General features: G+C 39.2%; 1 long non-coding RNA gene across 4 annotated transcripts in view; it reads right to left on the reverse strand.

Moving 5' to 3' along the window:
- The window catches only part of LOC128850427 (uncharacterized), a 102089-nt gene that overhangs the window by 61333 nt on the left and 21539 nt on the right, over positions 1-19217 (reverse strand). For all 4 annotated transcript variants that reach the window (XR_008447858.1, XR_008447856.1, XR_008447857.1 and 1 more), the window contains exons 2-3: positions 8646-9338; positions 5486-5615 (exon numbers count right to left, since the gene is read on the reverse strand). This is a non-coding gene — a long non-coding RNA (uncharacterized LOC128850427). The remainder of the gene's footprint in view (positions 1-5485; positions 5616-8645; positions 9339-19217) is intronic.

Raw genomic sequence — 19217 nt, forward strand, 5'->3', positions numbered from 1 at the left:
AGCATTGAAATTCCCATACAAAAATCCTAGTTCTTAGCACTTTCAGCTCAAGTTTTCCTGCTAATTAAGTTATGGTTCGTAGGGAGACAGACAGTGGTACAATGAGATCCCTATTCTTTGATAGGGAATATTACATCAGAAGAAAATTAGGGTACATATTTCTTTCATGGGTAAAGAATATTTTATATATCAATATTTTATATGTAATGTATGGCAAATTTAAATTATTTTCTGTATTCAGTAAATATTGAATTTTAATTCCTAAAACACAGGAACATCAGAAAGCTATCACAGGCAGATACCTGAGTATGAGTAAAAGAAAGGATATACATCGTCCCTTATTGTCCCTCCCTTTCAGCTTTCAAGTATTTTTGGCTCATCGTGGGCTAGAAATGATTTCTGTGTTTTCAGTGATCTTCAATGAATTTCTACTCAATTTTTTTTTTCATTTTCCTCTTGAATCTATTTAGTCTTTTATAAAACTATTCACAACATCCTTTGATAGGGAGTTGCATTAATCAGCTACTTACATGAAGAACTAACTCTTTTACATGTTTCAAAACTGATTCCAATTGTTTTTCACTTGATCTTCTCTCCCTCCTTCCATCATACCCCCTGTAGCCTACAGCATTATCCACAGCATTATGTACGTTCTACAGCATTATCAAAACTGAATTAATAATACATAACATAGCTGCAGCACTGTATCCTATTACACGTGTCAGCTGTTAAGGACTGATTGGTCTCATCTTTCAGAAGTAAAAAACAAGATAGCTAAACTTTATGCCAATGTAAATATAGAAGCATTGTAATTACCCATAGAATGGGCTGCTTCTTAATATATCAACGTATATCAGTTTGTAGTCTATAACGAAGAAATGACACATCCCCTTTGTCAGGAAACCTTTCCACTCTTCTTATTTAAAAAAAAAATGTAAATTAAATACTATCTGCAAATTCATTCAGCAAAAGCGTAATGATTCTGTAAATTATTATCTTGCTCCTCCAACTCAGACATTCTTAGGAACAGCACTGCATGAAACAGAAGATTGAGAGACATTAATTAACATGGTGCAGTGGGAAAGTTTCCAAACTCAAAATTACAGAGCTTGATAGCCACTGCAGTGGTTGGCCCCACAAACAGTAGGATACTATGTCAAAGCATATAGTCAAGGATCTACGACTATTTGGTTTGCTTCCACTAACCTTGTGTGCTATTTGCATAAAGGTTTTCACAGTACTGTTGCACAACAAATAAATGTACTGAGGCCAGTTCAACTACAAAAATTTGTTTAACATATAATTTTCCTAATGCCTGGAAATATTTTCTGTTGTTTCGAAGGCAATCAAATCCAGGAGATGTTTTCTATTCAAGAAAAGAGAACTAACAGTGTAAGTGAGGAGAGTTTAGCATTATGACAAAGAACTGAGGGGGAAGGTGCAAAAAAGAAATAGTTTTTCATACTACAAGAGTGATATGGTCCTCCTTGCAAGAGAGGATTTGAGGCTAATTTTATTCTGGGTTAATCCTATTTTACTTTGTAAAGTTTTCTCTCTGGTTTATGATATTTTGCTCAGTGTTGGCTATTTAAGGCACACTTTTTTTTTTTCTAGCACATTCGGCTTAGAAATCTCTTGGACTGATATCATGTTTAGCAACTGAAGCTGTTGTTCTGACAGTGCTAGAAAATTTAATTTTAAAAGCAGCAAAGATGCTTTTTCTTATGTATAACCTTCCCTAACTTCTATTTGAAGTCAACAGGAACTTTTCAAATCACTTCATCCAGAGATAGATGAATTTTTCTTTCAAGCAAATCATCAGCTTGGGAATCTATGCCTAAATATGGACTTCACAACGAGAAGAATGTCTCTGAGGCCAAAATATGACCAAATTCTCCTCACAGATAGTAGACAATTCTCAACAGTGTGTTTTTTTTTAAAAAAAAAAAACTAATTTCTGAGACAGAATTACTGTCACTAAAAGCTTTTATATTTCTATAATTTATTCTCCTATTTTTTTTATTAGCATGCAGTTACTTTCACAATGAGATTTTTGTCTTGGCCTACCCCATACCCAATAAAGTCAATGAAACAAACACCTCAATACTCTCCAAAATTCCCATTTCCCTTTTTAGTATCTTTTGCACTACAAAAATTTATTGCATTGTGAATTATTCTGGCCTATACGTAATATCATCTGGTGTCTTGTGGAAACACTTCAGTTTGTTTACTACATTGTTCTACTGCTGTGTGATTTTGAAACCTGTTCTGTGAAAATAATTAACATGAAGCCACGGCAACTGTGATACACATTTTCACAGTGCACATATTGCTTTTATAAATGGAAGCAACTCCTCAAACTCTTAGCAGAAATGATGTCTCTCCAGAAACTCTCAGCTCCCATATGATTTCTAAGTGTTCTTTGTGACAATACTGATTCTTTAAAAAAAAAAAAAAACAAAGCAATTTTTATTATAATCATCTGTGATCTTAAAAATATGAAAAAAGACAGATAAAACTAAGTCCATTACAGCTTAACTGTTCAAGTCAAAAAAAATAGACCTAGCTGAATTTTAGAAAGAGATGTCAGTGTTTTGCATCTCCTGTTTGGCTGAATGCTGTAGCATGAAGAAACAACCATCTAGTACTGAGGAAGTGAGAAGTCTCACGTGTGCTAAACCACAAGAAAACAACTGGGTTGGACAAAACTATTCATAAACTGAGCTAAACTCCAAAGTACTTGAACCTTCCTGATTCATACAAAAAAAAATATATCTATTGTAGCTACTAATTTCTGTCAAAAATAGTATGAGAAGACCAGAAAGCACAGGGGAAACTAGAGAAAGTTAGTCTGAGATTCTCCAAAGGGTGTGAAATTATGAAAAAAACATTTCTCATTAATGGGAGATTTTCTTTCTTGCTAAGTAAATAAAATAAAATAAAATAAAATAAAATAAAATAAATTAGTTGCAAATAATTTTTATCAACGATTATAATTCTTTGTAACAAATACCAATATCCCACCTTTCCAGATTGAGAAACTGAGGCACTAAGTGAGTATTTGCCAGCTCCCACCAAAAACTCACTATCATAAACATGAGACCCATGAACGCACACTGGGATATTTATCTTGGTCAGTCCTGCTTTCCAGATGTACAGTCTTCTGATTTAATTTCAGAGGTCAGTTGTCATCCTAATCTTCCCAGTATATCTTCTAAAATATTAAGTAAAGACAATGCTTCATTCCCTGCCTCCCTCAGAACAGCTTTGCCTATTACGTATCTACAAAAACTTTCCCCATCTCTCCTGCTGATTCCTTGGGAGATCTGAAACAATTCTGTCTGTCCTTTTCACAGGCTTCAGACATTCTAATTCCCTGATCAACTCTGTTGGCAAGTTCTTATTTTTCTTCAGTATTTCCTTTTCTCCCATTGGGAAATTAGTATTTTTACTGTCTGTCCCCAAATTCTTTTGAAGTCCTCACTAAAGACTTTTTATACCTCTAGCTGTGCATGCTTCTTTCTGTCTGTAAATCACAACCTAAACTCTGCTTTCTCTTTTAACTTATATTTATTCCTTATGTAATAAGGAGAGTTTTGGTTCAGACGGGCACTTACTTCTTAAATATTGTTAATTTCTGATTGCATTAAGCTCAGTCTTATTCTGTTCGCATTGCTTCCTATTTATATTCAGCATGTTTCTTTTGCACTTCATTACTTTTCTTTTCTACTGACAGTAGCTGTTCTAATTTCCCTGGCAGTAAACTATTCATAGATACTATGTGTTGCCTTAGTGACACTTATTGTTGTGTTTGTCTTTAGCATGTCTCCTTTATTACTTCACACAGGATCTTCTATCATCAATAATTATGGCACTCAGACGATATTAGCCCTAAAAGTAACACAGATTATTAACCTCTGCTTTTAGATTACCTCACCAGTGCATCTCCAAATAATCACATTGTTCAAAAAAAGAAGAAGCCAACTCAGCCTCAGGCCAATTTGGCCCTTAGGTAATGTTATTTGGGTCGGTAAGTTGTGTCTCAGCTATAACTGAGAGAAGAATTCATCCCTCTGCAAATGTACATATTACTCTGGAGTTTTATCTCTATTTTCTTTGTATTTGTAAACACATTTTTGTGTCTACAATTATGGTTGCCCATTCAGTTGACCTTCTCAGCTGCAAAATTCAGGGTGAGCAAAACTATTTGAAACATGTCCTCCCCAGCTTTTTCATCAAGAAAGCAAGAACAGGCACTACATGGCAGATCACAGGAACATTTCACTCTATATACTTCTTGTCATACTGTCAGCATACAGTGCACCTTACATGCAATAAGCTTACTGGTTCATTCGTACTTTATGGCAACCCTTTGTCAGAAACTCACTTTTAACAAGGTTTTCACAAAAACACCAACTAGGAGTATTCTATGAGAATCTTCACAAAGCTTCTGGAGGTAATAAAAGGCATTCCTGTGCAATTGTTCATCGCCCAGTTCTTCATAAGGGTGTCAAGGAAAAGACAGCTGGCCTTTTAATTAGCTCTTGCTAGTCAGAAAAGAGAATCACCAATTTAAATTCTCTGAAAAATGTCCATCCAGTGATTGTTTTAGTCTACATCCATATTCAATTCATTTAACTTCATTTCCCAGGTCTTCTTTAGAAAGACAGGCATCTTGACTATTCTAAATATTGATGCTCTTAACTGCCCAATACCTGCCTCTACTTTCTGATCCTTCTTCCCTCAAAACTTCTCTTTCTTTTTTCCTTCCTTCCTAGATCTGCCTATTTCACTACTAAATATAATTTTCTGTGAACCATCTGTTTACTTTAGACAAGTCTTCCTTCCTGTGTTCAGTCATTGTATATATTACCCCCTTGTGGCTTCACTTCCTTTCTCATTCTTTAAAGACTACCTGCACAGACTCCAGCTATCATTTAATTCCCTACAAAAAACCCACATTTTTCCACTCAGCTATTTCCCTCAAAGTAATTCAAGCAATTCCTAAAGTTCATGTCTTTGACGCTAAGGCAGCCATAAATCCTTTCAGTGTAGCTCTTTTAATGTACTCCATTTGATAACACTGTGCACTTCATTAAAAAAAAAAATTAAGAAAAATATTTACTATCTTGTCCATTAAACATATAATCATCCAATAAAATAGTTCTACCACATGCATTATTTTGCTCTTGCTTCGTGGCTTTGCCTTTTAATAGGGCTTTTAAGAGCTCTGCTCAAGGCCAAGCTCTACATTGTTTACAAACACAGGAGAAAACTATGATCCTGGCTGAAAATGTCTCATAGTCTATGGGAATCAACAGGTGGAAGGAGCCAGATGAAGCAGGACAGGCAACAAAGATACTGTCTTACCATCCTGAGCAATGGTCTGCATGTCAGTAACGTAACAACAGCAGAAGACTTCGTAGGCATCACAGGGGGAAAAAAAAATTAAGATGGATTTGGCTGGAGACAGAGGCATTCTTACCTTGGGATTCTCCTTCCAAACACAAATATCACAATTGGAAAATATCTAACGGTGCTTGTTTGAAAAGTCAACAATGGGATAATAGCAGGTAGAATCCTGGGGCAACCGAAGGCAGGGATAAGCATCCCATCTGCAAAACAGATAAAGTAATGGATAAAATTCTTAAAGATGTTGCAGGTGGATCAGTCTGCCCTTCTAATAGCAGAAACTCAAATGCCAGTTGATCAACTTACATCATTCTGGTTTATTTCTGGAGGATGTGCCAGTTAAATAAGCAAGGTAATAATTAAATGTGCTATTGAGAGTTGACATGTTCCAGATCTACATATTCAAAATGAACATTTTCAAGGCTTAAATTCAATATATATATATATCAAAGAGGCAGAATCAATACTGGGAATTAACATTGGATTTATCACAGCCCAGTGCTGTGCGTTATGAAAGGACAAATCTTCATGCTACATCCAGCCTTTTCTTTCAGAATACATTCACAATCACTTGTTTGCACGTTTCTCATGTCCACCCTTTTCAAGTAAGCATTCCTCATGCACAGTAACTGTGTACCAGTTCTTGTGTACCAGAAACTCTAACATGTCTTAGGAATCCATACACTACTTCTCGTCTGTAAGCCAGATGGGAAATTATCTTTTTGTGAATCACAAGAGTTCAGTTCTTCAGCTGGAATTTCTGCCCTCAATCCTATAGTGATTCTTTTCATTGCAATATTTCTTCCTCTCCTCATGACTCCAGTATTCACAGCTGAGCAGCATCTTGCAGTGTATGCAGGTCATTGACTGATTAATTTCATTATATGGTTTCTCAGATGAATGTCCTTTAGGGTGTTTGAACTGGCAACACTGTTCTGATATTCTAACAATCAGAAACAATTTCCCTGTTGATCCATTTTGTTTTTATTTTGGGAGGGTCTTGATTTAACCTTTCAAGTTTACAAGTGACTTCTGTCATAATCCTGTTGTGGCTTATCCCCAGGGATTAGCTTTTGTGCAAGTTTGTTAGATACCTCCACAGCTGAATGGTTTGCTCTGCACTTAGTTGCCTGCAATCACTCTGATATCACACTGTAGCTGATATCCACAGGAATTTGTTGTGTCCCTTTACAGGAAAACAAACCTTGCCTCTTCCCCTCCACGTTTGGAGTGACTGAGAAGAACTCTCTAATAGAATTTGCAGAGATTTCCTTGCCTATTATGCTGCACTGCAGGTTTTCCTGTTGGAGGGGTGCTTAGACTCACTTCTCTCTGCTTTTAATCAAACCATCTGTTACAATAGCAGAAAGTTGATGAAATAGCTGAAAGTAGCTGCTGTTTGTTTAGCTTTCTGGCCTGTTACAGTATTTCCTGTATGACATTAATCTTGTGTTTCCAAGATGTGTAGTACACAGAACAGCATGATCATGTAAGCACAAATAGTTTTCCCACAAGATGTTCAACTGGTATCTTCAAAAGGTCCAATCTGCATGCTTTCAACTATTGCCGTGTTTGGCTGGAGCTTCTCTAATTCTGACCTCCAAAATTTCAACTGCTACAAAGAAAGTCTTGAAAAAATATAATTTTAAACTAGAACTTAATTGTCTGAGGGGCAACTGTAAAAGGCCAATAGTTCACACTCCCACTACCCCATACTCAAGAGGCTCCACTTCATTCATTCCTCTCCCAGTCAGCCAGAGTCCAGCCACAGCATATGTAAATATAAATGGAGCATCCATGACCCTCTTAAATCCCTAAACTATACCCTGTCACTAAGACAGTACTTGGAGTGTCTTTTCCACTGGTCTCAATAATTTGAAATCCATCCACAGGTTTAAGTGTTTCGAGCTTTGTTTTCCTGTAAAGTAGCTGCCTAAACAGCGAGGTCTTTGGTACCATGGACAAAAGAATACGAAAGAAACTTTCTTTCGTTTGCTCTCATTTTCCCTTGAGAGCTTTTACAGTCCAGGCAGTGGAGCATTTGGGAATAAGAAATACTTTTGAAACTGATTTCATTTTTATCATGCTTTTTCTTACTTCTTTATGGCACAGCCTTTTAAAACTTGATCCCAGCCCTTACTATACTGGTTGTTGCACTATCAAGGAGAAAATAGTTCTTAGGCAGTCATACGATCATTACAAAAAAAAATCTTAGTTTTTAAGCCACATTCATTGTCACAGTACTGAAGTTAAAAAAAAATCCTAGATCAGATGCATCTAAAATCTTGAGCATAAAGTCTATAGCACAGGCTATGAAGAACGGATTTTCTTGTGCTTATATGCTTTGAAGCAATAATTCTATAATGCCTGCAGATTTATCTGAAGAATTATCTTAAGGCATCATCTTTTGATGCATTTCTAAAATAAAACAAATGTTTGGTTTATGAAGTAATACCATTTGTTAAGTTTAGCAGTGTCACAAAAATCAAAATTGAGAGAACTCAAAACAATTCTTAATTTGCCAGGTGCAATTTGGAAGGAATCTTCCCATGAAAATGAAAGCTGCTTTCGTTGGAGTCCTTATTACTAAGACGTGCCTAGATTTCCTTTGGTAACATGGAGGATAGGCAGCACACTGACATCTCTACTGAGAAAATAGCTGAACCAGTTGGAGGCATGTCCTCACTCACAAAGGTCAGCCAATGTGAAGTGTAACAGCTATTATTTTGGGCTTTCAAAGACTGGGAAGTCTGCACACTGTTTTTTCCCTTCTCTCCCTAGAGAAAGGATAAATACCAAATGGGCCCAGCTGAGATCTGTGAACTTAACAGCTAGATATGGGGAATAAACTATCTCAGATCAGTGGTGACCACAGATTTTTGCTTCAAGACTAATTTAAAGGCACCTCTTCATGTGTGCCTGTTTTCCTTTCCCTTTTTCCCTCAGGAATATTAAACTATGGGATTGTGTGTGGCCTCTTGCCCTGCAGTTAGTATCATGCTTCTTTACTAATATTTTTATCAGACAAGTAGCTTTAAATTCCATGTATGTCTTCATTGCAACCTTGTTCGTAGAGGCTTTCTAGCTACTACACTGAATTAACATATTTCCTACCCCTATCAAGCCCAGGGTATTGCCTCAGCCTGGGTCTGTGGTAGTTGTGACTGCTCTCAAGATCTAATTTCTATGCATGAGTCACAAGATGTGCATTCTTACATTCATACTGTACTTACCCCTAAAATTTGTTCAGCTCTCAAGCACTCCTGTTCTTAGTCAAATCTCGAAAGGTATACTGGAGGCTGGGCACTTTCATTATCCACTTGCTATTCAAGAGAAAAATTACAGTAGGTGGTCGTAAGTAATCGTTTTGGCATGCCGTGGTGCAGGTACAGCTGAGGTAACGCCTACAGCAGTAATTCACTATGAAGACGTTATTTTAGTTGTACATTTGCTTGTAAACCTGGGTAAATGTCTGTGATGTTAAACCAGGTTTGCAGGAAGGATGGAGAGGTTTTGTCCTTTTTCAGTTGGGTGAACAATCCAGATGCAGGAAACTAATTTTTGTGTCATTATTTAGGTCCAGCTTCTAACAAAATTAGCAAAGAACGAAGATTTTGCTGTGTAAACTACACCTCCAAGATCCAATAAAGTGCCACACAGAAAGAGTCAAGATGTTATATCCAGGTAACCAAGGTGTATTCAGTCTGAGAGCATGAATACAGTAATGAGTTCAGGCTGCTGCAAATCATCCTTTAGCTGTGTCCAAATGCTCCGAATTGGACACGGACTTGCAGCATAGCTTTGTTATGTTCAAATACCTTTGCAGGTATTGAAATAAAGGATCTGCTTAAGATGTGACCTTCGAACTTGTCCCTTTTCCACTACTGAGATGGAGTGGAAGAAGATACGTTTCAAGGAAGATATTTCTGGAAGAGAAAGTGAATCCATGTTTCAGTCAACAGTAGAAAAGATGTTCCTGTATGGAACTGCCTACGTGAGACCTTTAACTGAAAAGTTGTTGTATGACATGAAGACTATTGTTGATTCAGTAGAACTACTAATATACTTAATATCAAGCCTACACATCAATGTTGGGCAGGTACCTTAGTATCTTAATCTACAATGATAGAGATAAGCAAGGGCTTAACATCTACTTGCTCAACATAAGGCAGCTATGGAACTGTTGGAACTGGCTCAGAGCAGGGCTACAAAGACAATCAGAGGGCTGGAGCATCTCTGCTGTGAGATGGGGCCTTGAGCTGCCTGGTCTAGTGGGAGGTGTCCCTGCCCATGGCAGGGGAGTTGGAACTGGATGATCTTTAAGGTCCCTTCCAACTCAAACCACTCTATGATTGTATGATTTCCCCTTCTCTCTGGGAGAAAAGACCAGCACCCACCTCGCTACAACCCCCTTTCAGGTAGTTGTAGGTAGTGAGAAGGTCTCCCCTCAGCCTCCTTTTAGCTAGACTGAGCAATGCCAATTCCCTCAGCCGCTCCTCATAATACTTGTTCTCCAGCCCCTTCACCAACTTCGTTGCTTTTCTCTGGATGTGCCCCAGCACCTCAATGTCCCTCTGTAGTGAGGGATCCAAAACTGAAACAGCATTCGAGGTGCAGCCTTGCCAATGCTGAGTACAGGGGCAGAATCCCTTTCCTGGACCTGCTGGCCATGCCGTTTCTGATACAGCCCATGACACCATTGGCCTTCTCGGCCACCTGGACGCACTACTGGCTCATGTTCAGTCAGATGTCAACCAACACTTCCAGGTCCTTCTCCTCCAGGCAGCATTCCAGCCACTCTTTCCCAAGGCTGTAGCACTGTACAGGGTTGCTGTGTCCCAAGTGCAGGATTCAGCACTTGGCCTTGTTAAACCTCATACTGTTCATCTCAGCCCATCAATCCAGCCTGTTTAGATTTCTCTGTAGAGCCTCCATACCCTCAAGGAGATTTACACCTCCACCCAGTTTAGTGTCATCCATGAACTTACTGAGGGTACGCTCAACTTCCTCATCCAGATCATCAGTAAAGACAGAACAGAACTGAACCCAACACTGTGCCCTGGGGAACACCACTAGTGACCGGCCTCCAACTGGATTTATGTCCATTTGCCACTGCTCTTCGGGCCCAGACACCCAGGCAGTTTTTAACCCAGCAGAGGGTATGCCTGTCCAGGACAGTGGCAGTCAGTTCCTCAAGCAGAATGCTGTGAGAAACGGTGTCAAAGACTTTACTAAAGTCTAGGTACACTATATCTGCAGCCTTTCCCTCATCCATTAAATGGGCAACCTTGTCATAGAAGGAGATCACATAAGTTTGGCAGGACGTGCCTTAAACCCATGTTGACTGGGCCTGACGGCCTGGTAGTCTTGTGTGTGCTGCATGATAGCACTCAAGATTATCCACCCTATGACCTTCCCTGGCACCAAGTTTAGACTGACAGGCCTGTAGTTCCCTGGATCTTCCCTCTGACCTTCTTGGAAATGGGTGTAACATTTGCCAACCTCCAGTCAAGAGGAACTTCCCCCGCCAGCCAGGACTGCTGGTAGATGATGGAAAGGGGGTTGATGAGCACCTCTGCCAGCTCCCTTAATACCCTTGGGTGGATCAGATCCAGCCTCATAGACTTGTGAATGTCTAATTGGTGAAGCAGGTCTCTAACCACTTCCTCTTGCATCTCTGGAGCTTTGTTCTGCTCCTCGCCCCTGTCTTCTGCATACCCAGAGAACATCTTACCTTACTATTAAAGACTGAGGAAAAGAAGGCAGAGCTGGGCAGGAACTTGCTGCCATTCCATCCCCCACTCCCATCCCCATGTCCTAAATTTCTCTCTTTAGCTGAATGGAGAGAGGATGGGGAGTCCTCTGTCACACAAGGCATGCCTGCCTGTTGGGTCTGAGATGAGGAACGTCAGGTGTTGTTCCAGTTGTCAGTCTCTCTCTCACAGTCACTGATGGTCCTCAGCCTGTTTACCCCCTCCTTGAGTTCCACTACCAAGTGGAGGAGTTCCTTCACCCTAGGACAACTCCCACGGATTAATTCCCCACTGGCGTCAGACTCCGACGCAAAGGGGGGCGCACCCTGCAGCCCGGTATCTGAGTGGCAGCATGCACCCACTGGGGCTCTGTCTGGGAGGCTGCATCAGCCATGGCTGATGCAGAGCTTGTGGAGGCTGAGTGGACACAATGGTTCGCTGGTACTTCTGGTCGAGGTCCAGCACCCCGCCCACACCTCTGCCTGTGCAAACTGCCATGCAAACTGCCTTGCCATGTCCTTCTGACGTATCATGCACCTGTTTGCCCACTCCTATTCACCACGTTCCACTCACTGGAGCTTCTTAGGGACCAATTATGTCTCTCTCAGATGCTTTCAGGAATGCCCCCTCCACATTAGCCACCCACATGAGAGCTATTGCGTCTGGGAGTCAGGGATAACCTGCCCTTAGCTCCCTCCTGGGCTTTCCTCACTCCAGGGACTGCCTGTCTGCCGCAACCTAGCACTCAGTTGCAGAACTTACTGTCCCTGCCACCAATTCTTGCCAATTGAGTGTTTTCATTCTATTTCTTTAGTTTTTGCCACATAGGTGGTTCAGTGACTTCTACTTCCTATGACCTGGCAGAGACTGCATAAAAGACATTTCTTCCGGAACGCTATCCCACGAAGGGAAGAGAGGTTATCGCTGTTAGCACAGATAGATTCTAAAGGGACCAGAGAGAAAACCTGCTTTATTTCCAAATCCCTCACAAGCATCCCTTAAACTGTTTGACACGTTGAGGGAGAAGACATGTATTTTTCAAAGGTGCAGAGACTCTCATACTGCAGCAGTGGAAAATTTCTCTCTGCATACTGCACAGGTAGTTTTTAGGAAGCCAAATACTCATAATAGTTTCATAAAACAATTACACCACGTTATTGTTACCAAGAGATTTCAAGGATTGCAAAGAAGAATAAAAATACCTTACTCAAATGCAAGCTCAATCACTCTTTATATAAAAAGCACCCTCAGGAAGAACGCAATTTATATTCATATGTATTTTCTACCTGTCATTCCTTCAGCTTGATGGATGTCAGAACACCACATCTTTAGTAGACTTACAATTGCTGGGGAACTTAAATATACCCTGTGATTACATGCTGCGGGGCCGACAGCTGAAATGTTAAATGGCCACTGCAATCCTCCTGGCAACACTATTCTCCCTTTGTGGCAGAAATTCAGGTGCTTGTCTTCAGCTGCAATTAGCATTTGATGTTCAGAATAGGTTTTGTTTTTTCTCTTTCCCTTTCTTACCCCTTGTTTCTCTCTCTGTCTCTCTCTCTTTTCAGGCCTATTGATTCAGTTAGGACACTGCATAAATTATCATTTCAGCCAGGTCAGAAAGCAGGTTTCCTACTACATTATTTGATGTTATGAAATTGCTTGTTCCTTTTCTGTTAAGGAAGGGTACAACAAACTTTCAAACTTTCTTTATAAAGATATCTAGGAAATACTGACAGTGTATATATAAGAAAGGGTGACATTAATATTTAATTGACTAGCAGGGCACCATTGTAATTGCCAATAATGGAGAGACTGAAAATAAAGTGTTGCAGTTTTATAGCCCAGATTAAATACATATTATTGATACAGAGTATAGGTATAGAAGTGACAACTGTTTTCAGTTTACAACTTCTGAAAATTATTACATAGAAAACATACAGAAAAACCAACTTTTTTTTTATTGTTCATAAGTAAAAAGAGAACCAGCAGATGGCAAAATAAGCATCTGTATATTTGTCTGTGATCACATTATGTGGACTGTTGTATCTGAGGAAAGAAGTAGTTTTCACATGATTTTCAACTGAATTCCCTGGAGATATATGAATTACCTAGCAAGAGCTGACATTCCAGTTCAGGGTAACCAGAAATGTCAACTGCAGTTCTGCTGGACAAGCTTTTTTTATTCTGCATTGATATGTATAACAATGTATGCCAGTACACAGATGTTCAAACAGTTACCATCTGGATAGCACTAACTCCAAAAGGTACACTCACAAGCCAGGTGCATGTTCTTGGAAGTTTTGTATCCCATAAAAACTTAATAAAACCTTAACAAAATCGATTACATATCGAACTCTGCATGAATCACCTAAAGCACTTCAGCTACAGAGCACTTGTCCATAGTCAGGGAATAACATGTCCAATCATAAACTCAGCATAGCGTATTACTGTTCACTGGTATGACAGCACAATCTAGAATATTCTACTGCCCCTAAGAGGACCTAAGTTTGGTAACTAGTGATTTCCTAAGCCTAGGCAAAACACAATAAACTTAATACCATCTTGATTTCTTTGCTACTTCAATTCTAACTTTGTTTTTAATGGCTCCCATTTTGGAAAAGCTGAGTTTTAAGGTGTGATTAGACTTAAATAGCCAGGAAGATGTGACAGACTTAGTCACCAGCCTTCTGTAGGTTTTATGTATCCTACTCTGAACCAGTTGTTTTGGCTACAGATTGGACAACGCCATGGATTCAGTGGAACACTGGTTTGATTTAGCATGATGATGCCCACGTGCATTTTCCTGGTTTATTGAAAGGCCGAGAATAAAAACTTCAATATTTCCTGCAAAGCTGAACAAAAGCAAACACATTGATGCATGACACAACAAATCAGGGTGCTTTTAACATTTCAAAAATAATTGCAATTGCATTATTGCACACTTCTCTTCCATCCCTTTTCAGGCTGAACTTCATTCATAACTCACTATAAGTGTCTAGCATAATCCTAAACTTTCATAGCACACTTTGCCTCCCTTACAGCATTACTTCTCTCTGTCCTTCCTTTCCTTGCCATTGCTAAAGTACCAGCACATACTTTTTGGATCCACTAGAGTAACAAATCCATCCTTTGTAGTAATTTTCGCTATCTTCAAAGCCCAGTTAATACTGAAAGACTGTCTTCATATACACTTGAATAATATTATACATAATGCATTTCAAAAGGTGGTGGAGGACACTAAACAACTTTGTTTGCTTATTCTGACTGGTGCGCCAAGCTGATCATGCATGGTAAATCTGGTCATGCTTATTTTTAAGTTGTTAGTAGGCCACAAATAAGTGTTAGCAGAAATTCGATTCTTTTCATGATAAAAAAACCAAAACAAAACAAAAGAAAAAAAAACCCAAACAAACAAAACCCTCAACAAATGATTTAAAACAACACCAGCGGCTCAGACATGAGAGTTTGCATTTTGAAGTTCATGTCTAAGTGCTTTTGAAGTGCGCATCACTACTGTGGGTTCTTAACAGTTGAACGTGGCAAGGTAAGAATAGCATGATATGAAGTCTGGAAACTTAAAAAGTTTAGGATTTTATATCAGTGTTGACAATATTCTTGCTTCTGAGCATTTTGTTACTGAGGAAATACATTTGATCAGCTTCATCTCTTGACACCCTAATATTGATCTAAATTTTTTTGTTTGATGTTATAAAGGACACACCACTTGACCATGTAAATACTCATAAACAAGGCAAATGGGAAGACAAAGAGCCTTAAGTATCAAAAGTATCTTTTCAAGCTGTGGTAAAATGACTTGGCCCTATCACTCAATTGAAAAGTATTACAGGTGGGAGAATATATGAAAGACTAATTGCATTTATCTTAGAAAGGCAGCAAAATGTCTGCTATTAATAGCTTTTTAACAACAGAGAAACACTATCCTATACTGTCTCTTTTATTATTTTTCATCCATTCATCTTTTATAAGCGGAAAGGTTTTCTCTATCCACTGTCAGCATAGATATCTTGTATCTCAAAAAAATATTTCTCTACTAAGGATAACATTTAGTGGACATGCACTAAAAGTCTTTACTGTCCCACTGATGAACGGCTTCTGATCCCCCTTGTGTTTCTTCCTCTTTTCCCATTCTCTCCAGGATGCAAATGGTTGTCTTCTATGGAAAGTCCATTTGTGTTCCCATATCTGTATTAATACTATAGTAAGAAAATAGATGTAAGATCTTATCTCACAATCTTATTTTAAGTTTGCCACAGCATGTGCCAGAGCAGAAAACATAGATAACAAACCCCGAGGCCTTTATGAAAACCACTATTCTTCCACATCAGGAAGACTTCTCAAAACCCGCATTAAAAAAGTTCTGCAGTTGCTGTATGTAGTCATGTGAGGGACTGAAGTTGTTCCCCGAGAAGAACTTCTTCTGAGGCAAATTATTTTAAGAATATCTGGGTATTGGCTTCTATTTGTTAGAGTGATTCTGTCTGTGAACCTTGAAGTAAGGATGAATGATGCGGAGAAACATACGTGTTGCATTGAACAGTAAAATAAACCCTGGTTTTTTAGATTCCAGGTGTGCTAATACCTATTATAACTCCTGACAGGATTGCTTTGTCTTCTGTTTTCCAGTTAATGGAAGCCAGGGACCACTTGTGAAAAATGCAGCATTTCCTGCAGTCAGTGAACTGGTATTGAATCCAAGTTTTACATTCCTGTATATTGCTCTTTAAACCTTGGCAACGGTCTACCTGAACACAGCTGGGTTCCTGATTACCACTGCAGCATCTTGGTATAGGTAGCTGGGAAGGGTTTAGTGCTTCAGAAAATACTGCTAGCACCATTCAGTGTTCAGCATTACTCACCTGTGCCTCAGTCTACCCCTCAGAGGGACAAAAAGTGTGAATTAGGAAATTACCACGAGCAATAATGTTTCCTGATTGTTTTCCTAACAAACTTGCTGTTCATATTGGAACAGAACATTATCTAGACAGTGAGCATATAATCTCCTAGATTTTATAACTGAGGATAAAGGAAATAAAGACTGTATGTGAAAATTAGGGCAACTAAGTAATGAAGAATATGTTTGTTTATAAAAAACAACTTTCCTGCTGGCAACCAAATCAAAACAAGAGTTAGTACAACTCAGCAGGTGCTCACATATTATTCCCCTCATAAACTCTAGGCTCGATCCAAAAGCCAGACTAGGGTGGAGTGGGAGTGCTGGGAAAGGGAAAGGACTGATTTTCCAGATGTCAGCAATCTTGGTATCAGGCCTACTACATTATTTTATTTTTCTGGGAACACTACTGTCAACAGAAATTGAAGAAGAAATACCAAAAGGCAAAGAAGTTTGGCTGTAGTGTTGGTTTACCTGAAGACATACTCAGATTTTCATAGTGAAACTGGAAAGACACAAACCTAGATATGCCATCAGTAAATGTATCCCACATTAATGTCACCAACTATTAAAGTTGGCTAAGAACCTGGCCTGCAACTACCTAAAACTGTTAGAAGTATTCAACTAGCCATAGATACTACTGTCGTTATAACAGTAATGATAACAGAGTAATTTTCCTTAATCTACTTAATGGATTTTTGTCCCTTCACTCTCTGCTTTATTGGCATATATATTTTAAATGACACAATATATAATTATACTCAAGTAGTAGATACAAGTTTTTAAACAGTTAAAACTAAAAGATACTCCTACTAAAAAAAAAAAGCCCATCATTCAGTACTAGATCTTACTTGAGAAGTCATTACTCATATTAGTAGCAATGGTCTTGTTCAGGAAGAAAGATCTTGTCCTTCTGATAGATTAAAGCACTTGTTATATTTCGGCTGCAAAATCCATTTTTTTTTCCTAGTTTACAGGGCCTCTCGGCTCTGAAGCTTCCCCAGGCCCAGAAAGGAAGCATTGGTGTTTCTCCCAGTAGCCTGGCACAGGTTTCTTCACAGAACAGGGACTCCACAGCCCTCAGTCAGTTGCCTCCCTACTCAACTGAAACGTGTCCTTCCTCATATAGTCCACCATAGAAGCACTTTGCATTTACAATGTTATAAGCAGGGGCATAAAATAAGTATAGGACAAACTTTGTTTAGGATTCTAAAACAAAAGTATATTTATACATAATTTACACTTAACTTACCCGTAAAACATCTCCCCATAATCCAATTCTCTGCTTTCTTACCGCGTCATGCCAAACAAGAAATTGGTGAAAACAAACAAACAAAACCATGCATACATGCATATGGCATATCTCTAGACTCCCCAGAATTCTGGATCCTTCCTCTTTCTTTCTCTCTCTCTCTCTCTGCTTCCCACCTGCTTCTTGTTCCTCAGCTCTCCATGTGTCAAACAGGAACTTCTGCACACTCAGATAGTATAATAGCCCCAGCCCTTCCCTTTCCTAACTCAAGTCTGTACTATGGATCTCAGAGTCACTGCTGACCCAGTCTCTGGTTCAAGAAGACTTACATCAGCTTTTTTTGTCTTGGGGATTTTCCATTCTGCAAAACTATCTTTGCCTAGTTCACCAAATCTTTAGCTATCTGTTGTGACAAGGCATTTCCTCTACCTTAGGCAATCGTAAGGCTAAATAATTTATTTTTGTAGTCATATATAACATCCCTATAGCTTCATAGTAGATTTAGACATTAAGGCATTTCTTCATATTTCTGTATCATAACATCAAATAGAGAGTCCCAACAGAATCCTTCGAACTATAACTAGTTACTTTAGGCTGAAGGACAAAGGATGGAACGACTATTCATAGAATCATAGAGAGGTTTGAGTTGGAAGGGACCTTAAAAATCATCTAATTCCAACCCCCCTGCATGGGGTGGGACATGTCCCACTGGATCAGGCTGCCCAAGGCTCCATCCAACCTGGCCTTGAACACTTCCATGGAGGGTGCATCCACAACTTCCTTCCCTGGGCAACCTGTTCCAGTGCCTCACTACTGTCGTGAAGAATTTCTTCCTCATGTCTAGTCTAAATCCTCCCCTCTCCAGTTTATAGCCATTCCCCCTTGTCCTATCACTACATGCCTTTGTAAAAAGTCCCTCTCCAGCTTTCTTGTAGCCCTGCAGGTACTAGAAGGTCACTATAAGGTCTCCTCAGAGCCTTCTCTTCTCCAGGCTGAACAGCCCCAACTCTCTCAGCTTGTCCTTGTACGGGACATGCTCCAGCCCTCTGCTCATCTTTGTAGCCCTATTCATCTCTGATCTGAAGGAGAGATAAGGAGAGAGAACAAGCAGTCTTTCTAACTCCACTACACAGAAGCAGAGTGAAAATTCTGCAACACAGACTCCACCAAAAGGAATGGACCTAGGCTTCCACCACTATCAGCACAACGGCTTGCTGCCTGCTCACTTCCTTGTGGGAGACAAAACTTCTCTCTTCTGTTCAGAGTGGCATTTTTTTTGACAGATATTAGGCAAAAGATGGAGGTAGAATAGCCTTACATTTTTATTTTCTGTTAGGGCTGGCTACACTAGAAACAGCCTTGCTATCCTTTAGCTCCTGCTCTGTTTCCTTGGGAGCTAAGTCCTAGATTTATTATTTTTTCTCATTAAAATGGCCCTCTGGTTTTTATCAGCAATATCTAGAGCTGTATATCCAGGTCCGAAAAGTTTTACGGTGCTGTGGCGAGTGGATTGGGAAGACGGAGGTTACTACTTTGTTTCAAGTTACTCCACAGCCTTGGGAAGAAAATATAAATAGTGTGTTACATTTGATTTAATACATGTATTCTTCACTAAGATGATACTGCCTGCCCTTGCAGTTAATTTCAGAAACACTTTCAATTACAGCTTCCATCATTCGAATTGCTGCTGTGTTATTTCTGCCAGTGTCCTGCCAGAAATAAAATTGAGTGTTAAAACAGGAAATAGCATTACCAAGAAAGCAAAACACTCTCAAAAAACACCCTAGCATGTATACTACTTTCAGAATAAACAAAGTGGAAACAGCATCCTGCATTACAACATTGTTGCATACAGAGAACTCCACTGAGCTTACTTTCTCTGTTC

Source organism: Cuculus canorus, chromosome Z (genome assembly GCF_017976375.1).
Source record: "Cuculus canorus isolate bCucCan1 chromosome Z, bCucCan1.pri, whole genome shotgun sequence".
Taxonomy (NCBI): Eukaryota; Metazoa; Chordata; class Aves; order Cuculiformes; family Cuculidae; genus Cuculus; species Cuculus canorus.